At 39.6% G+C, this 22325-nt stretch overlaps 1 protein-coding gene across 5 annotated transcripts in view; it reads right to left on the bottom strand.

Annotated features, from left to right (window-relative positions):
- Window positions 1–22325, bottom strand: part of ehbp1 (EH domain binding protein 1) — a 490476-nt gene that overhangs the window by 124685 nt on the left and 343466 nt on the right. The gene's annotated exons all lie outside the window — the stretch shown is intronic.

The following is a 22325-nucleotide window of genomic DNA, read 5'->3' on the forward strand; positions in this document are numbered from 1 at the left end:
AAACAACTGTTGTGTTTGATAGAACAATATGTCTATATGCTGCCATAGAAGATTCAAGGCGCATTAAGCCCCTGAACTATTTTTAGTTTGTCCGTTTTACCCTGGAAACCCCCGTTTACGGACGTCGCGCAATGGCTTTTGTTTCAACCCAGCAATAAAACGAAGGTAATTAAATACATTTTTATTTAAAATGTCTGTCATTTTGAGCTTAGAATTATTAATTGATGTCTTATATTAAAAAAAAAAAAAAAAAACGACTTGAAAAAATTATTACTCGCATCTAAACTAATAAACAAATTACATCGCAATGAAAAAATTGGCGTCTGTAAAAAAGTCACAGATATCTACCTCATAACTATGGCTTAGTTTTATTTTCTTTTGTTGCTGTCGCATTTTCTCCGATATGTTAGATGATACATAATTGATCCAAACAAAGTAAAATTGAAAGGAAAAAAAAGTTTAAAAGGGTAAATATATGAAAAAGACAATCTCGACCACTCTGATGTCTGCGATTTCTGCATCGCGACCCTTGTTATATTACCATTTTTCACCCATAAAATCCCCCAAAAATCCAGCTGTGGCCATTCATATCTATGTCTTGACACTCGGTGATACATGCTACATGGAGTTTTTGGATAGAAACAAGGTAAGTATGCAATAATATCTTTAAACTTAAAAGTCATGGCGTCTGTAATTCTGCTCTCACCTCCAGATAGGGTTTTGCTGTTTATTTACTTATTTTTTTAAATGCCCTCCTGTTCAAAATTTGTCTTCCCCCAGAAAATTGAGATTTGAAGCTTTCCAATGATGTATCACACATGCATATCGGACAATTTTAAAATTTGGCCAAATTGGGGGTCTCAGAGCGGAACTTCATGTCACCTGAGTGCAGGGTTGCAGATATCGATTATTTTAGTAGTCGAATATTCGATTAACTAGTTAGTTCGAATAATCGAGTAATCGGATAAGGTACGTAAAAAATTAAAATACCTGAGCTGAGCCTCAAACGGTTTAAAAAAAATAATAAAATAGGATGTATATATAACAAAAGAACAATTGGCTAACTTATATAGCAAAAGCCTGCTAGCTTAAATGCTATAAAAAGATATATATATACTTTTTTGCTCTGAACAAATGGTTCAGACGCATATTCCCACAAAAAAACTGCTAAATATACCTAGGAAGTACTTCACGAATGAATTAAAAAAAACATTAGCCCAAACAAAAACTCAGCTTATGTTGGTCTTAACAGGGAGGAGCTGCATTCAGCCACGTGAAATGAGGCAGACTAGAGGGCAGTGTATCCACACAAATCAATTAAACTAAATGCAAACACTTTCAACACAAACCATTACATCGCCACTTTAATGAAATGAATACTCGAAGCAGCAAAATTTAATTCGAAGCTTTTTTTCTAATCGAATACAGTGGTACCTCTACATACGAATTTAATTCGTTCCAGGACCTTGTTTGTAAGTCGAAATGGTCGTATGTCGAGCAGGATTTTCCCATAGGAATACATTATAATTCCATTAATTCGTTCCAAAGCCTAAAAACATACACTAAATTCTTAATAAATACTGCTGGCACTGTTACAAATGGCAATTAAACATAGAAAAACAAATAAGTTATAAATAAATAATTCAGAATAATATAATAATAATAAGAATAATTAATAATTATTCCTGTAAATAATGTAACGAATCGGATTCTAATATGGCGGACACTTTTTACTGTCCCTGAACGCACCGCGAAGGTGACGTCTCAGTGAGATAGGTCGGTGCGGTAGAGATAATACTTTCGTTTTCTTGAGAGCGGTCAACTGCTTAAGACAATGGGCGTTTTGTGTTGGATAAGTTCTTAAATAAATGATAAAAACGTGACGAAGCTGGCGATTTCCTTGGCAATGTTACCACAATAATAATTGTCACCTTAACTTATAAATAGTGGCGAACGGTGGTCGGAAGAGGACCATGGAGCTGTATTGTTGAGCCAGTTCAGGGACGCGCACCCCAAGCTCATATTTTTCTATAACTTGCATCTTCATTTCAAAGGTAAGCATCACTTTTTTCCTTGTTTCTCCAACTGTATCAACTTTTTTTGAAAACTGTGTTGATTTCTCACACAAGAAAATCCACCGTGCGTTCGTTTGCAGTGCTGTCATGTCGTCGTATTTCGAGCAACTCGTCGGATGTAGAAACAAATGGCGGCTCAAATTTTACGTCGGATGTCGAAAAGATCGTGTGTCGAAGTGATCGTATGTAGAGGTACCACTGTACTTGAGTTAATCGATTAATTGTTGCAGCACTACCTGAGTGTTTTTTTTCGCCATAGTTAACAAACCAAAAAATTATAAAAAATGCAAATCTGTATAATTGGCTTCGTTGCATTTATATAAAAAATATGCAGCAATATTAGTCTAAGAAGAACCGGATCAATTTTAAATGCTATACGTGTCGTGCAAAGTTTGGAAGGAGTTGCTTATAACAATGAGCTCAATGCAAAAACTGTATTCATTACACAATTTAGTTCTGTAAACAGAAAATGTGTGTAACTATGGTTTTGTGTGTTAGTGCTTCACAAAGAACACTTGTGTTGTTGGACAGGTAGAACAGGATGCGTGCACACATGCACACATGCACATGTCAGTGACAGGCGAGTAAGATGGGAAGGTTCTGCCCTTTAAACAGACGGGATAATTGCTATGGTGCGGGGAAATAAACACAGGAAAACGCCCGTTGAACTTTCCAGGTCGCATAGAGAACATGTCAACTCATGTGCAAACTAACAGAATTATAGCACTGCATTGGGGAGAGTCACGTTATTGGTAACATGGCTGTTGGGAAAAAACATTTAGAAACTTTTCAAAATAGTGGGACATCTTGATTCATATAGGAAACCTCATAGCTCCTGAGAATGAGGTGTCAGTTGTACATTTTTTTCCCCATTTTTCGCAATGTTTGCAAATGTTATAAACCAGCCAGTTTTCCTGTTTGAAGTCACACCTCTTAACCGTGATGACTGCGTTTCAAAGAAGATTGCCATTGGTTAATAAGCAGGCTAAAGTGGTTGGCAAAAAATATACAGTGGGGCCAATAAGTATTATTTTCTCCCACTTGAAAATATTATATTATAAATTGTCAACATGGGTAACCCTCAACCATGAGAGACAGAATGTGGGGGGGGGGGGGGGGACGACAGAAAATTACATTGTTTGATTTTTAAAGAATTTATTTGCAAATCGTGGTGGCAAATAAGTATTTGGTCAATACCAAAAGTTCATCTCAATACTTTGTTATGTACCTTTTGTTGGCAATAACGGAGGCCAAACATTTTCTGTAACTCTTCACAAGCTTTTGGGGTTGAGATCTGGAGACCAGCTAGGCCACTCCAGGACCTTGAAATGCTTCTTACGAAGCCACTCCTTTGTTGCCCTGGCTGTGTGTTTGGGATCATTGTCATGCTGAAAGACCCAGCCACGTCTCATCTTCAATGCCCTTGCTGATGGAAGGAGATTTTCACTCAAAATCTCTTGATACATGGCCCCATTCATTCTTTCCTTTACACAGATCAGTCGTCCTGGTCCCTTTGCAGAAAAACAGCCCCAAAGCATGATGTTTCCACCCCCATGTTTCACAGTGGCTATGGTGTCCTTCGGATGCAATTCAGTATTCTTTCTCCTCCAAACACGAGAACCTGTGTTTCTACCAAAAAGTTCTATTTTGGTTTCATCTGACCATAACACATTCTCCCAGTCCTCTTCTGGATCATCCAAATGCTCTCTAGCGAACCGCAGGCGGGCCTGGATGTGTACTTTCTTCAGCAGGGGGACACGTCTGGAAGAGCAGGATTTCAGTCCCTGGCGGCGCATTGTGTCACTGATAGTAGCCTTTGTTACTGTGGTCCCAGCTCTCTGTAGGTCATTCACTAAGTCCCCCCGTATGGTTCTGGGATTTTTGCTCACTGTTCTTGTTATCATTTTGACGCCACGGGGTGAGATCTTGCATGGAGCCCCAGATCGTGGGATATTATCAGTGGTCTTGTATGGCTTCCATTTTCTAATAATTGCTCCCACAGTTGATTTCTTTACACCAAGCGTTTTACCTATTGCAGCTTCAGTTAACGAGTGGAGCCTCGTTAGACCTTCTTAGAAGTTAGACCTCTGACAGCCAGAAATCTTGCTTGTTTGTTGGTGACCAAATACTTATTTTCTACTCTAATTTGGTAATAAATTCTTTAAAAATCAAACAATGGGATTTTCTGTTTTTTTTCCCCACGTTCTGTCTCTCATGGTTGAGGTTTACCCATGTAGACAATTACAGGCCTCTCTAATCTTTTCAAGTAGAAGAACTTGCACAATTGGTGGTTGACTAAATACTCATTTGCCCCACTGTAGATGTTAGCAGTGGGAACCTCTTTGTACCTCACGATACGATACGATTTGTGATACAAAGCTCACGATACCGATGATCTGACGATATGGCGATACAACGATTATCGATACATTGGTCAGGAAATCATTCCAGGATATTCTACAAGCAACTAATTAACAGAAAAACACAATTTTCATCCTTCGGCTGTGTGTTTATCACTAGTAGATGTCCAATCCATTTGAACTGGGAGGGTGGCATCGAATGAAATGTTCATTCACTGCCATCCCTCCCACTTCAAACGGATTGAACGTCTATGGCCGTCAGTGGCAGCCAATGCCAGGCAATGAGGTAATTTTGGGCCATTTAAGGTCATTTACCTGTTGATTTTCAATTACTTCCTGTTGATTTTGGGGTGTTTTATGGGTCACTTCCTGTTTATTTTGAGTTACAGAACAGGAAGTGACCTGGGAATCACCCAAATAAATAGGCAGTTACTCAAACTCAACAGGAAATGACCTGTAAATGCCCTAAAATGAACAGCAAGTGACCTGTAAATGCCCCGAAAATCGGACCGAATGACTGTGAATGCTCTGGTTTTGAGTGAACGAACGTTCCCAGTCTAAGTGGATTGGGCGTCGAGCACTATCAATGGAACCTTAGAGTTAACTATTATGGTGGAAGATTTTGGTAGCAACTTGATGGTTCTTTTTTTTTTTTTTTTTTTTTTTTTAAACATTGACGCCTTTTTAAAACGATATCTCGATTCTTGACAGGAGCATATCGATAACCTTTTGGGATACAAAGTATCACGACATACCAACATTTCGATATTTTGTCACACCCCTAGTATATGTAGGTAAAGAGTGACACTGTGGAAGTCCAGCAGCGTACCCACGTGACGTCACTGCCCTGCGACGTCAACAACAATAGCGACCTACTAGTTAAAATAATTTTACTAATTTTATTAAAACGAAAACATTAAAAGGGGTTTGAATATCAAATTATTATAACTCGTACGAAAATTTATCTTTTAAGAACTACATGTCTTTCTATCCGTGGTACCCTTTAACACGTAAACATGAAACACCATCAAATAAAATATGTTAAATATTTTAGTTTTTCTTCTTTTGGCCTGAAAACATTCGGAATACAGAAGAAGAAGTCTATCAAAACGCAGCAGTAGCCCAGTTTTCGGCAGATTTTTCCAAAGAGATGGCTTTTAAAGGTATTTGATGGTTCAAACCCCCTCGACTACAGTGGCCGTCACTCCAAAACAGAGCGGCGTGTGTGTGTGCTGGTGTGTTCAAGTTGACCTATGCTCTCCCTCCTGCCATCCCTAATTGTAGCCCACAGTGACTGTTGCTTTCATGTAAGGTCACACAAGTCTACTCCTCTCGCTTTGCTTCCTCTGTGCGCTCAAAAACACTTTCTTTTCTCTCTACCTCCGCTTCCACCCTTTGTCACTGATGGTGATTGACATCCAATCCATTTTGACAGGGAGGGATGGCAGTGATCATTCACACAGTTAAACTGCATTGAATGTCTATAACCGTCAATGGCAATGGAGCATAATATTTCACTGCCATTTTTGAGGGGGAAATTGGGGGCTCCAAATTCAAGATTTGTTCCACCTTTTGAGAATTCCCGTCATCCTAATTGCGTCACGTCCAGTTACTTTTGTCCGTGGCGCCTTGTCTCGCTTGAACTCGTCTTGTTCATTAGCAGACAAGAGTAGTAATTTCACAGCAGCGTAGTCATGTTAATTGTCACTGCGATGATGATGACGCGTGTGTGTATGTGTGTGTTGTATGACATTCCTCCGTGTTTTCCAGGTAAGACTTCCCTGCTCACTGACTCGTTGAGATTCCTATAATTGGGTCGCGTTTGATTTTTGCCGACGTGAGACCCCCCTTGCCGCGGAGGGGACGCCGGGGGTCTCCGCTGCATTGACCCAGGCGGCTCCCTCGCCACCGGCTGCTCTCTGAACTCTTGTTGCTTTTCCCAGTCATTCCTTTTGTGACCAAAACACGAACCTTCCAGACGACACAAAAAATTCTCCCCATCAAATTCCCATTACAGATGGAGGTAGTGTTGCTTAAATGTTTGTTGCAAAGAAGAAAACTATTTCAAAAATATATATTTCAAAATAAATACCGTATTAGCCTGAAAATAAGACAGCCCTGATTATAAGACGACCCCCTCTTTTTCAAGACTGAAGTTTGAAAAAAGACTTTTTGAACACCAAATTAATTTTTATACAGCAAATAATTTAAGTACATCCGATGGCATAGATGTAAAATATTTACAGAGATATGGTTTCCATGGCAGAAACGTAACAGAAAGCACTCAACTGCGTCAATACGACCGACAGGCCGTATACTGTGAAAGTGAATGAGCATGTGTTCTAAACTGCGTCACAGGATGGATGCAGTTAATTATTATGACCACAAGATGGCAGTAACTTACTTTAAAATGTCAACTGGCTCTAAATAGTGGCGACTCTAGCCAGCACAATTTTTTAAATTACTGTATTGGCCCGAACATTAAGACAGCCCTGATTATAAGACGACCCCCTCTTTTTCAAGACTCAAGTTTGAAAAAAAGACTTTTTGAACACCAAATTAATTTTTATAAAGAAAATAATTAAAGTACATCCTATGGCATAGATGTAAAATACTTACAGACATATGGTTTCCATGGCAGAAACGTAACAGAAAGCACTCAACTGCGTCAAGACATCCGAAACAAATGATTATAACAATATATTTGAGAGAAAAAGCATGTTATTTTGCCTCACTCAAATCTTAATATCTGAACATTTAAATATGTAAACTAAAGCGCAATCACATTCGTAAATGAATGGCTTCTGGTTTTTGAAATGTAAATAAACCAATCTACTGTGATAAAACAACAAAATTGCAATAACTGCATCAACCATTAAAGTGAAGTCTAACAGTAACTGTAGTCTTGAAACTAGCGTCAAAATTAACGCGTTAACGGGCGGTAATTAATTTTTTAAATTAATCACGTTAAAATATTTAACGCAATTAACGCATGTGCGGAACGACCCACTCAAGCATTGCCGCGAACAGACTGGTGTGGACGCAGGTGTTACCGGCACCCGCCAAGGGGGCCGCTGTTATTTTCAATGTGACTGCCATTGTCAGATTGAGCAGTGAGGAAGAAAGTGGTCGAGTGAGAGAGGGAGTGAGAGAGTAGAGAAAGTGCGCAGTTAGCGTAGGCTCAAGTGCTGCGTCCCCCACATGCTTTTGTTTTGTTAATAAAAGTACCCACAAAAAGCCATCCAACGCCTCTCGGTGTTTATATGTACGCCGCCATCTTCTTCAGGAGGAAATCGGATGAACCGAGCCAACCGATGACAACGAGCCAAAATGAATCACCGGTCCATAGCACCGCCAATTACCAAGAAGGACGAATTGGTAACGTAGGCGTTTATTGGAGCCGCGCCATCTAATGGAATAAGTGGTGGCATCTCTTCCACAACTCTTCTGACTATTGTGGTAAACGACATGGGGAAGAATAACTGCAGATGATCTTTTTCTTAACTCCATGTATTGTACTCAACGCAGAGAAGATATACCATTTGCAGCAACCACTTTGACTCATGGTTGCTCAAATTCCCATCATGCATTTGGGCAGTTAAGAACATTTAAGTCGCTGCAGTATCATTTAGTGAAAGCACAACAAAAATAATATTCCTATCTCTCAAAAATAAAATAATGTTCCCAAAAAGAAAAGCACTCAATGCAAAGAGATCTGGCATTCCCAATCAAAATAGCTATGCAAAATAATACTCTATTCAAACATTAAGTTTAGCTCAACAAATACACTAGATGGCAATATTTATTCACAATATACAAACTATCAAAATTACTATAACTTGTACTCACATTTATCTCTTAAGAATTACAAGTCTTTCGATCCGTCGATCCCTTTCACTGAAAGAACGTTAATGCCGTCTTGTGGATTTATTGGTATAATAAACAAATACAGTACTTATGTACAGTATGTTGAATGTATATATCCGTCTTGTCCTATCTTTCCATTCCAACAATAATTTACAGAAAGTTATGGCATATTTTCAAAACTGTTTGAATTGCGATTAATTATGATTAATTAATTTTTAAGCTGTGATTAACTCGATTAAAAATTGTAATCGTTTGACAGCCCTACTTGAAACAAATCTGAATAAGAAAAACATTGCAATAAAACAATGCAAACTGGTTAAACTTGAGAGTAGCTGAGATCTGTCATGACAGAACATTGCTTCGATTATATCTGGCGCCATCTAGCGTCATGAATGGGGAGAGTAGCTGAGAGCTGTCATGACAGAACATCGCTTCAATGATATCTGGCGCCATCTAGCGTCGTGAATGGGTATAAAGTCTAGACCGCGAATATAAGACGACCCCCTCTTTTTCAGTCTTATTTCAATGCAAAAAACAGTCTTGTATTCGGGCCAATACGGTAATAAATATTTGAAAAAAAAAAAAAAGATTTTGTTACCCTAAAGTTTATATATTTTTGTACCTCTGGCATATTTTTAAATCAACTTAATTTTTAACCCTTCATGCATAATTTTTCTTCATAAAATGTTTTTATTAGATCCATGTAGGACAAGGGTGTCAAACATGCGGCTCAGGGGCCAATTGCATGCCATGGGGAAATAGTTTGCAGCTCCTGTTTGAAATCCATTTGTAGAACAGTTGTAGCTTGACTTACGATTTACGAACATCTCTACAAACATTCTTTTCAGGTTACGACATGTTTAAACGGGAAAATATTGCCTCTTGTTAAAGCAGCTTGTTTTGTTTAGATGCATACAGACAGAACGTACTAAAGACGCCTTAAGAAAATACTAAAATGTAGTAATATCAAATAAGGGTGGTTTAAATACTGTACGCTTTGTGACTACTGTGGTCAACAGATCAACAATTTGCTTTAAAGCTATCACACGAAAACACAATCCTTAAACGTATGAGAGGGAAACACATGCAAAATGTATTTTGAGGCAATGAAAAGGTGATAAAAGACTCAATAAAAGACTAATAGTAAGTCCCCGCCGCTTTTAAACGATGTGCGCACGTGTTGAACGCCTCGCCGCGTAGAACGAATTACAGAACACCGGTAGTGTTCGTCTCGTGACAGTGACAAACTACGTCATCAACCCAAGCTTCCATTGCGCGCACAAAGCATGGCACCGTCCGTAGGTCAAAACTAGGGCTGTCAAAAAAAATTTTTTTTTAATTAATCACGTTAAAATATTGGACGCAATTAGGCATGTGCCGGTATGATATTTTGACGGTACGATAACCGTGAGCAAAAATACCGCGGTTTCACGGTATCACGGTATTGCAATTATAGCTCCAAAAAATGTTGAGATGTATGGGTTAAAAAACAAAAACAAAACTTTTTTCCATTGAATAGGATTTTTTTTTTCAGACCATAGTTGCAAATTGGAACATGAATATATTGTTAAAATAAATAATCAATAAAAAAATATTTTAAATAAAATTAAACTAAATATAACTTATAGACTATACTCACAGCCACAGCTCAAGTTGCTCAAGATTAGAGCAAGAACAAAATAACTTCTATAAAAAAATTAAAAACACTTCTGAATAATTTTTTTTACAAATTTATACTGCATGACTTTTTTTTTGAGGGTGGAAAAGCTTAAGTGAAGTTTCGCCATTTTCAGCCACTGTGTCAACTCTAGTCTACATGATGTCATGCCTTTGTGTTAAAAAGAACATAAAGAATTCATAAGTTACTTAAAAATGTATAAGTTAGTTAAAATGTCAATATTGTTGTGGAAAGGTTTCATCTAAAAAATAAAATAAAATAAAAAAAACATTGGGAGTGAGACCTCTTCTTGATCCAGTGAACGTGGATTTGTGCTTAGGGCAAGATCATCTTTTGCAATTAGCGATCTTTGACGCTATCACTTTTCCCCCTTCATTCAAGCGACTCAAGCTTGTTTTCTCACTCTGCGGCTGTCACACTCAACGAAGTTGCTCTCCCAGGTAAGCCTAGGCTAACAATCATCTTTGTAAGCTTTTATTTAGTTTTTATACTGAATTTGAAAGGAAAATGTGTGTTTTGTTTTTGGCGAACTTTTTCCATGGTGCTAATCTGTTGAAGCTACTCACATGGAAAAATCTAATTGTACAACATTTTAAATGTATTCATTTTGTATATTACACTTACCACGATTTGAGAGCTCAATAAATTGAAGAACAGTACGCCTTATATTTGGAGTATTTATTTTTGGGTTAGCTGGCTGGCTAGCCGATAGCGTCACTTTCACACACAGCAACAAACGGGAGGGGGTGAGCGCTGCTGCGCCAAGTCGCTTCTGGCTGCATTTTTGACACAAGAAAAATAGCGAATACCGTACTACGGTCTGACGGAAAATTTTAGTGGTTTTGAAACCGCGACGTTTTCACACCACGGTAAACCGTGAAACCGGTAACCGGCACATGCCTAGACGCAATTAACGCATGCACGGAATAACCCGTTCATGCGTTGCCTCAAATAGTTTACGATGATGCCGTTTTAGCATATTGAGAGTGAAAAGGCAGAGAAATGCGAGTGGGCACAGGCATTTATTAGACCGCGCCTTTATTGGCTTAAGCTTTGGCAGCCACTACTAACAGTCATGGTTGCCCGACTTCCCATCATGCATTTGGGCGGAGCAAGATACGATCTTTCTCTTAAAACTCCTAATTGAACACAACGCAGAACATACTGCATTTGCATTTCCATTTGCAGCCACCACTGACAGTCATGGTTGCCCAACTTCCTATCATGCATTTGGGCGGAACAGTTAAGTCGCTACAGTATAATTTAGTGAAAGCACAACAAAAATATTCCTATCTCTGAAAAAATTATGTTCACAAAAAGAAAAGCGACGTGGCTGAAAACAAAAATTTTAAGAGGGGTTTTAATTAGGGCTGTCAAAATTATCGCGTTAACGAGCGGTAATTAATTTCTTTAATCAATCCCGTTAAAATATTTGACGCACAAATGCCCCGCTCAAACAGATTAAAATGACAGCACAGTGACAACATGTTGTGTTTTTCAGAGTTTTGCCGCCCTCTGCTGGCGCTTGGGTGCGACTGATTTTATAGGCTTCAGCACCCATGAGCATTGTATAAGTAATTATTGACATCAACGATGGCGGGCTACTAGTTTATTTTTTGATTGAATTTTATTAAAACGAAAACATGAAGAGGGGTTTTAATATAAAATTTCTATAACTTGTACTAACATTTATCTTTTAAGAACTACAAGTCTTTCTATCCATGGATCGCTTTAACAGAATGTTAATAATGGTAATGCCATCTTGTTGATTTATTGTTATAATAAAGAAATACAGTACTTATGTACCGCATGTTGAATGTATATATCCATCTTGTGTCTTATATTTCCATTCCAACAATAATTTACAGCAAAATATGGTATATTTTATAGATGGTTTGAATTGCGATTAATTACGATTAATTTTTAAGCTGTAATTAATTCGATTAAAAATTTTAATCGTTTGACACCCCTAGTTTTAATATAAAATTACCATAACTTGTACTCACATTTATCTTTTAAGAATGACAAGTCTTTCTATCAGTGGATCCCTTTAACAGAAAAAATGTTAATGCCATCTTGTGGATTTATTGTTATAAAAAACAAATACAGTACTTATTTACATTATGTTGAATGTTTATGTCCGTCTTGTGTCTTATCTTTCCATTCCAACAATAATTTACAGAAAAACATGGCATGTTTTAGAAATGGTTTGAATTACGATTAATTCATTTTTAAGCTGTGATTAACTGGATTAAAAATTTTAATCGTTTGACAGCCCCAATATTAACACGTAAATTGTGCTGGTTGGAACGAATAAGAGAATCGTTAGATAAGTTGCCAAATGATTCGATGGAATCGGACCACTCAGAACTGGTTCTCTTGAAGAACCGCTTCTCCATTGCCATCCCTAACTACAATATCTGAATATTGTGTAGCTTTAGCCCCAAATCAACTCACTGCACAGAACTTCTTCATTGGAACGTTTTCCACTTACTGTATCTGTAATGGCATCCCATAGGCTGCACTTGTTAATGCTTTGGCCATCCCTTTCTTCCCCTCTTTTTCATCCCATCTTTACTCCCCCTCCCTGCCTCACTCTTTTCTCTTTTTTGAAGCATCTTGCCCCTAATGAAACTAAATAGTTGGCCTGGGAGTTCCTTTGCACCCGTGTGTGTTGGAGTGTGCGGAGATGTGTCGTGGCTGAATCGGCAAGAGGAAAGATCAAAGGCCTGTGTGCTTGTGTATGTGCGTGCGTGCGCGTTAATGGGCAAAAGTAATGCAGTCTCGTTGCATCACAAGAGCTGATCGAGCCGTCAAAAGAAGAAAGCGGTGCACGCGCATGCCTCCTGTTCAAGTTTGACACAATAGCTTGCAGCACTTCAAGAGGGAAAACGTCAAATGTTTTATGTTCACCTTTCAGCTTCTCTGGTAGTCGTGAAGCCAATTTCAGGACGGCCGAGACCTTAAAAGGTCCGACGCCGTCCGAAAAGTTTCCGAAAAATGTAACAAACCAAATTTGTTCTGTAGATCACATGTTGGTTACAAATCATTTTAATGAGGAAAAATAGCACGCTAATTGTGTACTTTGTAACAAAACAATGAAATGGAAAGTAATTTTACAGTTATGATGAAATGGAATGTAAAGAATTAAAGTTGTATTCATGAAGCTAAATTAGGACGCATAGCCATGTTTTTTAAGATGCAGACTGTATCATCAAAGCTTTTTGCAAAGATTCAGTTCAGGTTGCACAATACGCCTATAATGGGCATGTTTTGCTATGACATCAAATCTTACAAAATATATTATTCTATTTCATTCCTCCTGACCGCCAGAGGGCGGTGCTTAGCACCTGGATATCTACGTGTGCGCAGCACAAAGGTCGAGAATAAAATGACAACAAAGTCACGCCAGTGGGCGTGACCTGGGTGACGTCACAGACCAGTATACAGTAAGGCACACGCTCACCCAGCACTAGTTCCTTTTCTACATTCTCGCATCAGCAAAGGTCGTATTTCCGCACTTGCCGGAAGCCTCGAAACCGACTTGGTTGGAGCTACGTGGGTTACGTCCTCCTGAGGCTGCGAGCGGCGGCTGGACTATCGCTTTCCGAATCTTGTTCGGTTACATATTTCCGCAAGTGTTTTCCGCTCTGGACACTGTTTCAGCTGTGAGTGATTACCTTGGCTGTGTTTAACGATGCGAGTGCACCTGATGGGCATTCGCGAAGTTTGCTATGTCCTGTTCGGATGCTGGAGCACTATGTCGGTGTGACTGCGAGCACTCGTAAGTCGGATGCTCTTTTTGTATGTTTTGGGGTCAGGACAAAGGGCTGCGCGGTCTCGAAGCAGCGACTGTCACATTGGGTTGTCGCAGCTATTCTGCAGGCCAATGAGTCGAAAGGTCTTCGGCCTCCCCGGGTCTCGTGCCATTCCACAAGAAGAATGGCAACTTCCTGGGCGGCGCTGAGAGGTGTTCCACTGAATGACATCTGTTCCGCCGCAGCATGGGCATCGTCTTGTACGTTTGCCCGCTTCTACAGAGTGAATGTGGCAGCTCCTCACCCGGTGGCTTCAGTGGTGCTGTTGGCTTCCTCTGACCTCATCTGAAGTGTCTTCGTGACTATGTTGGTATGTGGTCATCCAGGTGCTAAGCACCGCCCTCTGGCGGTCAGGAGGAATTAACTAGAACGAGAGTTACTTCTGTAACTAGGGTTCTATGAATTCCGGATGACCGCCGGAATTCATAGAACCGTAGTTACAGAAGTAACTCGTTTTTCTACAGATTTACTGCAATATGACAGCTGTGTATTCATAATCACAGTCACTTATGAGCCTGATAATAGTTTCAAAAGAAAGATGGACAATAATGGGACACCATCAGCTAATCAGGACGGTCCCTCAGCCCATCCGAGTCTCCACCAACCAGCCTCCAGGAAGAGGACGAAGAGATGGGCAACTAATGGTTGGGTATGGCTTGGCCTAGGATGGCTGCATGCGTCTGTTCGGTAACGACTTACCTCACATTCCATCCTCACAACAGTAAGGTTACATCTTGGCATTTAGTATCATTTCATTTATTGCTCTTGTACAGTTTTTTTTCTGAATTCCCTATTTTTCTACCTTGGAAGAAGAGTTGGGAGTTTGTTTTTTCCTCCTCATCCTCCCTCATTTTCCATTTCAATTTACGTTATAGCGACCCGGCAGACTTCTTGCCCTGTCGACTCGAGGCCGGTTGTAACTGGGAATTTTATTTTATTGCACTGCACATGTGATATGTTGTAAATAAAGGTGAAATCATTCATTTTGACCCACTATACATGTACCGTATACACTCACCGGCCACTTTATTAGGTACACCTGTCCAACTGCTCGTTAACACTTAATTTTTAATCAACCAATCACATGGCAGCAACTCAGTGCATTTAGGCATGTAGACATGGTTTACGACAATCTCCTGCAGTTCAAACCGAGCATCAGTATGGGGAAGAAAGGTGATTTGAGGGACTTTGAACGTAGCATGGTCGTTGGTGCCAGAAGGGCTGGTCTGAGTATTTCAGAAACTGCTGATCTACTGGGATTTTCACGCACAACCGTCTCTAGGGTTTACAGAGAATGGTCCGAAAAAGAAAAAATATCCAGTGAGCGGCAGTTCTGTTGGCGGAAATGCCTTGTTGATGCCAGAGGTCAGAGGAGAATGGCCAGACTGGTTCGAGCTGATAGAAAGGCAACAGTGACTCAAATAACCACCTGTTACAACCAAGGTAGGCAGAAGAGCGTCTCTGAACGCACAGTACGTCGAACTTTAAGGCAGATGGGCTACAGCACCAGAAAACCACGCCGGGTGCCACTCATTTCAGCTAAGAACAGGAAACTGAGGCTACAATTTGCACAAGCTCATCGAAATTGGACAATAGAAGATTGGAAAAACGTTGCCTGGTCTGATGAGCCTCGATTTCTGCTGCGACATTCGGATGGTAGGGTCAGAATTTGGCGTCAACATGAAAGCATGGATCCATCCTGCCTTGTATCAACGGTTCAGGCTGGTGGTGGTGGTGTAATGGTGGTGGGAATATTTTCTTGGCACTCTTTGTGCCCCTTGGTACCAATTGAGCTTCGTTGGAACGCCACAGCCTACCTGAGTAATGTTGCTGACCATGTCCATCCCTTTATGACCACAATGTACCCAACTTCTGATGGCTACTTTCAGCAGGATAATGTGCCATGTCATAAAGCTGGAATCATCTCAGACTGGTTTCTTGAACATGACAATGAGTTCACTGTACTCAAATGGCCTCCACAATCACCAGATCTCAATCCAATAGAGCATCTTTGGGATGTGGTGGAACGGGAGATTCGCATCATGAATGTGCAGCCGACAAATCTGCAACAACTGTGTGATGCCATCATGTCAATATGCACCAAACTCTCTGAGGAATGCTTTCAGCACCTTGTTGAATCTATGCCACGAAGAATTGAGGCAGTTCTGAAGGCAAAAGGGGGTCCAACCCGTTACTAGTATGGTGTAACTAATAAAGTTAGTGGTGTCTTTTCACAACCCAAGTGTATAAACAAAGAAATGATTAGCCAAGGCTTCCATCTGTCCAAATAACTCATTGGCTGCCATTGACATCAATCATTTGCTGCCAACCATTCCCAGTCAAAATTGCATTGACATCATTACTATTGACGTATCACTTCGTCATTCTTTGCGCGACGCCTTTATCAGAGGGGGCCGAGCTTCATTTAGTGATAGCCGAAGACGGCACACGCTAATGTCAGATTTAAGCTTGGATTTACTTACAATTGGATTTAACTACGAAAGCTGTACCGCATACAAATTGACAGATTTTCTCGGGAGTGATTTTTTCGAGGATTCAAAGTAGCTATTATATTTTTCGTACCATGCATGCGTGATTGAAGCATTTATTCGCAGGAATTTTCTTCTTTGTTTACACAGAGGCGGCTAATTTTCGGAACTGACTAGCCTCATATTTTACTTTTGACCAAGAATCGAGACTGTTTTACTTCCATATCTATAAAGAATTCAGGGCTTTAAGCATTTATTCACAAGAATTTTTGCCACAAAAGCTCTGTTTACGCCAGGCGGCCGCTAGCCTAATTCGCTAATATAGTAGCATTGTACTTGGGTCAATATACGTAAAATAAATGCTAAGTGCACGGCTTCTTTGCTTTCAACCAAGAATCGAGACTGTTTACGTCTATATCTATGAACAATTCGGGGATTTAAGCATTTATTCACAAGAATTTTCGCCAGAAAATCTCCTTTTACGCCAGGCGGCCGCTAGCCTCATTCACTAACATAGTAGCATTGTACTTCGTCAATATACGTAAAATAAACGCTAAGTGCACGGCTTCTTTGCTTTTAACCAAGAATCGAGACTGTTTTACGTCTATATCTATGAAGAATTCGGGGATTTAAGCATTTATTCACAAGAATTTTCACCAGAAAAGCTCCTGTTACGCCAGGCGGCCGCTAGCATCATTCGCTAACATATTAGCATTGTACTTCATCAATATACGGCAGAAAACACTCAGGTGACTTGAAGTTCCGCTCTGAGACCCCCAATTTAGCCAACTTTCAAAATTGTCCGATATGCATGTGTGATACATCATTGGAAAGCTTAAAATCTCAATTTTGAGGGAGAAGAAACATTTTGAGCAGGAGGGCATTTTAAAAAAAAAAAAAAAAAAAAATTTTTTTAAACAGCAAAACCCTATCTGGAGGTGAGAGCACGCGAGAACAGAATTACAGACGCCATGACTTTAACGAGATATTATTGCGTACTTACTTTGTTTCGATCCAAAAACTCCATGTAGCATGTATCACTGACTGTCAAGACACAGCTGTGAATGGCCACAGCTGGATTTTTTTGGGGATTTTATGGGTGAAACATGGTAATATAACAAGGGTCGCGATGCAGAAATCGCAGACATCAAGGAGTGGTTGAGATTTTCTTTTTCATATATTTACCCTTTTAAACGTTGTTTTTCAACTTTTTTTTGTTTGGATCAATTATTTATCATCCAATATATTGGGGAAAATGCGACAGTAACACAAAAAATACAATTAAGCGATAGTTATGAGGTAGATATCCATGACTTTTTTACAAACGCCATTTTTTTCATTGTGACGTAATTTGTTTAAGTTTAAAATATGCGAGTGAATAATTTTTTAAAGTCTTTTTTTTTTTTTTTTTAAACAAAAATTTAGACATCAATGAATGATTCTAAGCTAAAAACGTTAAAAATATTTGGAATAATAAATATAATTAATTACCTTCATTTTATGGCTGGGTTGAAACAAAAGCGGTTGCGCGACGTCTGTAAACAGGGGTTTTCAGGGTAAAACGGACAATTTAAAAATAGTTCGGGGGCTTCATGTGCCATGAATCTGCTATGGCAGCATATAGACATATTGTTCTATCAAACACAACGGTTGTTTCATCTTAAAATACAGGAATTTCTTTTAAAGAGGGGTGCAAGAGCAGAAACTGCTTTTTTCAGTCTTGTCTGTGTTTTCCGCCACACGTAAAATAAATGCTAAGTGCACGGGTTCTTTGCTTTAAACCAGGGGTGTCCAAACTTTTTGCAAAGGGGGCCAGATTTGTTGTGGTAAAAATGTGGGGGGCTGACACAACCCTAACAATATATTTAGGCAAATTTTAGCAAGCCATTCTGTGTGTCATATTTGCTTTATTATTATTTTTAATTCCTAATTTTAACAAACTCGCAACTAGCCTTTGTGGCGTTCTCTTTAGACTTTCGGGCTCTGAAATACTGCTGCTATAGAATTTAACTAGCTTCAAGTTGCTTCAATTTCTCGCTACGTATCTCCCCTGTAATCTTGTCGTACATGTCAGCTTGTTTGGTAATATCGCCTCCCATTGAACTCTTTTAAAACAGCCACTGTCTCTTTGCAAATGAGGCAGACACATTTGTTGCGTATTTTAGTGAAGAAATAGTCCAATTTCCACCTATCCTTGAAGTGTCCACCGTTGCAGTGAACTTTCTTTCTTTTTCTTTTTTTTTTTTTGTTTATTGTCGCCGTTTTAGAAAATTGGGAGTAAAGGGTCACACGGGGTAATGTTGCTTAGAGTGCTGCCTCCTTTTAGTGGATAAATGAGGAGCAGCATTTAATGTGTAAGCTGGTAGCAGTACTGCTGACCAACTTATTAAAGTCTATCAAGAATTGAGACTGTTTTATGTCTATATATATATATATATATATATACATATATATATATATATATATATATATATATATATAAAGGATTCGGGGATTTAATCATTTATTCACAAGAATTTTCACCAGAAAAGCTCCTGTTATGCCAGGCGGCCGCTAGCCTCATTCGCTAATAGTATATATAATGTATAATGATAATAAAGGGCTATTCTATTCTATAATAAATCGTGATTGTATATATAATTTATTAATAATCTATTTACGTATTATTTATAAGTGATTCTGCATGTTTTCCTCGAGTATTAAGTTTCCGATGTTAAATTGAGTGATTTATTAGCGGTTGAAAACTTGCAGTAAATTAAAAAAAAAAAAGTTGCTGTTTTGGTCAAAAACTAATATGATATGCTAAATATTGCTATTGATCCTGAAAATATAGGTGATTATCTCTGCATTTGGTGATTTTTGTGCATCTAGTGTAAAATCTGAGACTTATATAGCCATTTTAAGTTGTGTTATACTTATATAAAAAATAATCGGGATTTTATAAGGGAACGACTTTGAATGTTTTTATGCCGCTGCTCATGGAGACTCATTTTTTGGTTTGAGGTCGGTAGCAGCTTTGGTTTTGTAAATATTTGAATTTGAAGTTTTTAAAAATAGGCCCCCTACGAATCTGCTCCGTTTCCTGTGTCATGTCAATAGGTTATGGAGTCTATGCAAAATTGATTGGATGTTTGTTGCCGTCAATGGCAGTGAATGAGTTAACCAACTGATAAGATCGGAAAAAACGCCCCAATGCAACGTAGTTAAGCGGCGTCAAACAACATTGCCTCCCCACCCGTTTTCTCCTTAGCCACTTCCTGTGCTTCTTTAATTGAATTAAGTCTTACCTTATGCATGCTAAACAGCAGGACGGCTACTTAAACCGTCAACAAGGAAGATGGCGAACGGCGGCGATAACACATCCGCACACACATGCACATTCGCACACCGGCGCTAATCAAAAGAAGACATCGAGTAATCTAATCTGAATCGCTGGCAATTATCAGAACGCTGGCCCCGAGGGCTCGTCGCCTTCCTTTGATCAATGCTTTCTATTAAAAAAAGTGTAAACAATTCAATAGGCTCACGGGTGGCGGGGTGCGAGGTTAGCGCAGCACGGCCGTCCTTGGAAAGTCAGACAGCCGGTCGGCCATCTCAAAAGACGAGGCGGGACAGCGCCGCACCTTCTTCTTCTTCCTCCTCCTCAAAGATGTGCAGCGAAGGCGGCTTTGAATTAATTAGTTTTCCTCAAGCTGCAGACCTTGGAAGGTCCTTGGAAAAGCCTGCCTGTTTGTTTCCTCTGGATTACCGCCATGTATTTGCATGCCTACAGTTGAGAAAATTCAAGGGCGTACGTTATGCTTTATGGAATTGCAGCTGCCGCTTTTTAGATATTTCATTACCAAATCCGCCGTTTTTGTGAATGTCGCTGCTTTTATTGTTCTCCCTCTTGAGTGTTTGACCACTGTGCATTTGCCAGAGGAACTCACAGAGGTGCAATTTGACTAAAGTCACCAGGACTCGCTTGTCGAAAACCTATGAAAGGTTTGACTACTGTACTTTGATTTGATATCTGTCAGTGTTGTTTTCGGCAACGATGACGACAACGAAAATATTCCGTCAACGAACGATTTTTTTCATGACAATGACGGGATGATGCGCTGAAAATGTTTCTTGGGGGACTAAAACATAACGAGATGGATGCCAGTTGACGTCTGACGACACGAGATGAAAATCTGCCAGAGTTACCGTAATAAATTCACCATGTGTGATATTTTCTTATTGTATGTGTAGTGAGCACGCATTTAGTGTTTGGCCGTGTCACTCGTGATGTGATTGTATGTGTAGTGAGCACGCATTTAGTAGTGTTTGGCTGTGTCACTCATGTGACGTGCTGCGCTTCCCCCCATCCACGCCCCCGCCCCACAGACACGCTGGAGGAGGAGCCTGGAATGGGCACAGGTGAGTACCATAGGCGGAGTTGGGGCAGGGGGGGCACAACATGTTGATGACCCCGAAACACAGTGTAAACAATAACATTAACTTACAAGTATATTTATAATAATAAGTTGAAAATGAGCGTTTTTTTCCCATCATGTTTCCCATCATGCTTAGGACACGTATACTTTTTGCCAAGATTGTCATCCATTGAATATGGTACACATGCCGGTGTTTTGCCAATGTAGTTACCCCCGTCATAAATTGTATCCCCTGAGCGGAGCCACTGTGCTGCACTGATTTGCTTGATTTCCATGTTTTGGTGATGGAGTTATCTACGGGGTTTTAAAACATGGCCCATCCATCAATAAAAAAACTTTTTTTTTTCTGTTGGAAAATGTAACATACAGTGCCCTCCATAATTATTGGCACCCCTGAAAAAGATGTGTTTTTTAGCTTCTAATAATTTTTTAAAATTCAAATAATATGGGACCTTAATGGAAAAAAAGAGAACAATCCAACCTTTAATACAAGTGCATTCATTCAGTGCGGAAAAAATCCCACATAAAGAAAAAATTATTTGACATCAAATAATGTGTGTCACAATTATTAGCACCCCTGGTGTTAATACTTTGTACAACCCTCTTTTGCCAACAAAACAAGGTCTGGGGACTGAGATGGCCATGGGAGGAGCTTGATTTTGTGTCCCGTGAACCATTTCTGTGTAGATTTGGCCATATGTTTAGGGTCATTGTCTTGCTGAAAGACCCAGTGACGACCCATCTTCAGCTTTCGGGCAACAGATTTTGATTTAAAATGTCCTGGTATTTCAAAGCATTCATGATGCCATGCACCCTAACAAGGTTCTCAGGGCCTTTGGAAGCGAAACAGCCCCACAGCATCACTGAGTCACCCCCATACTTCACAGTGGGTATGAGGTGCTTTTCAGCATGCGCATCTTTCGTGGCACGCCAGAACCATTTAGAGTGTTTGTTGCCAAAAAGCTCAATCTTAGTCTCATCTGACCAAAGCACACGGTCCCAGTGTGTATTTTTGTGTGAGATCACTATAAAGAAGTGTTTCCTTATTTTGTATGTCTGAACTTTAATTCCACGTTGTGTTGATGGCCAATAAACATCTGCGAAAGGTACTGGAGTCTAATGTAATCAACACACACATGTGCCGAGTGCACGCAGCACACGCACCCACACATGTATGCAGAAACACACTCGGCGATAAATCGCAGCCGGGAAAATTACCGCCCTCACTTTTATTTACTGTGTGATTATTTGATTTATTGCATATTGCGACGGACTTAGCTACAAGTTACAACATCTAAATGTGTCTGGCATTATGAATAATGTGCTTAAATGTAATTTTTTTTTGTTGGAGGAGGAGGACAAAAAAACCTGGACAAGGCATTAGACTTCAACTAAATGACAGGCCACAGGAGAAAATCTACATTTTAAAATCATTCACTGCTATTGACGACAAGAGACTGATAATGGCTGCCAGGCCTCCCGCTTGACAGCGATGGGACATTTATTGCCGTCAGTGGCACTGAAACTCGATTATTCACTACCAGCCCAGTTCAAATGGAATGGACGTCTATTGCAGTCAGGGAAAGGTCACGAGAGAGCAAAACCATATAAAACACTTTT

This window comes from Corythoichthys intestinalis, chromosome 10 (assembly GCF_030265065.1).
Source record: "Corythoichthys intestinalis isolate RoL2023-P3 chromosome 10, ASM3026506v1, whole genome shotgun sequence".
NCBI classification, from domain to species: domain Eukaryota; kingdom Metazoa; phylum Chordata; class Actinopteri; order Syngnathiformes; family Syngnathidae; genus Corythoichthys; species Corythoichthys intestinalis.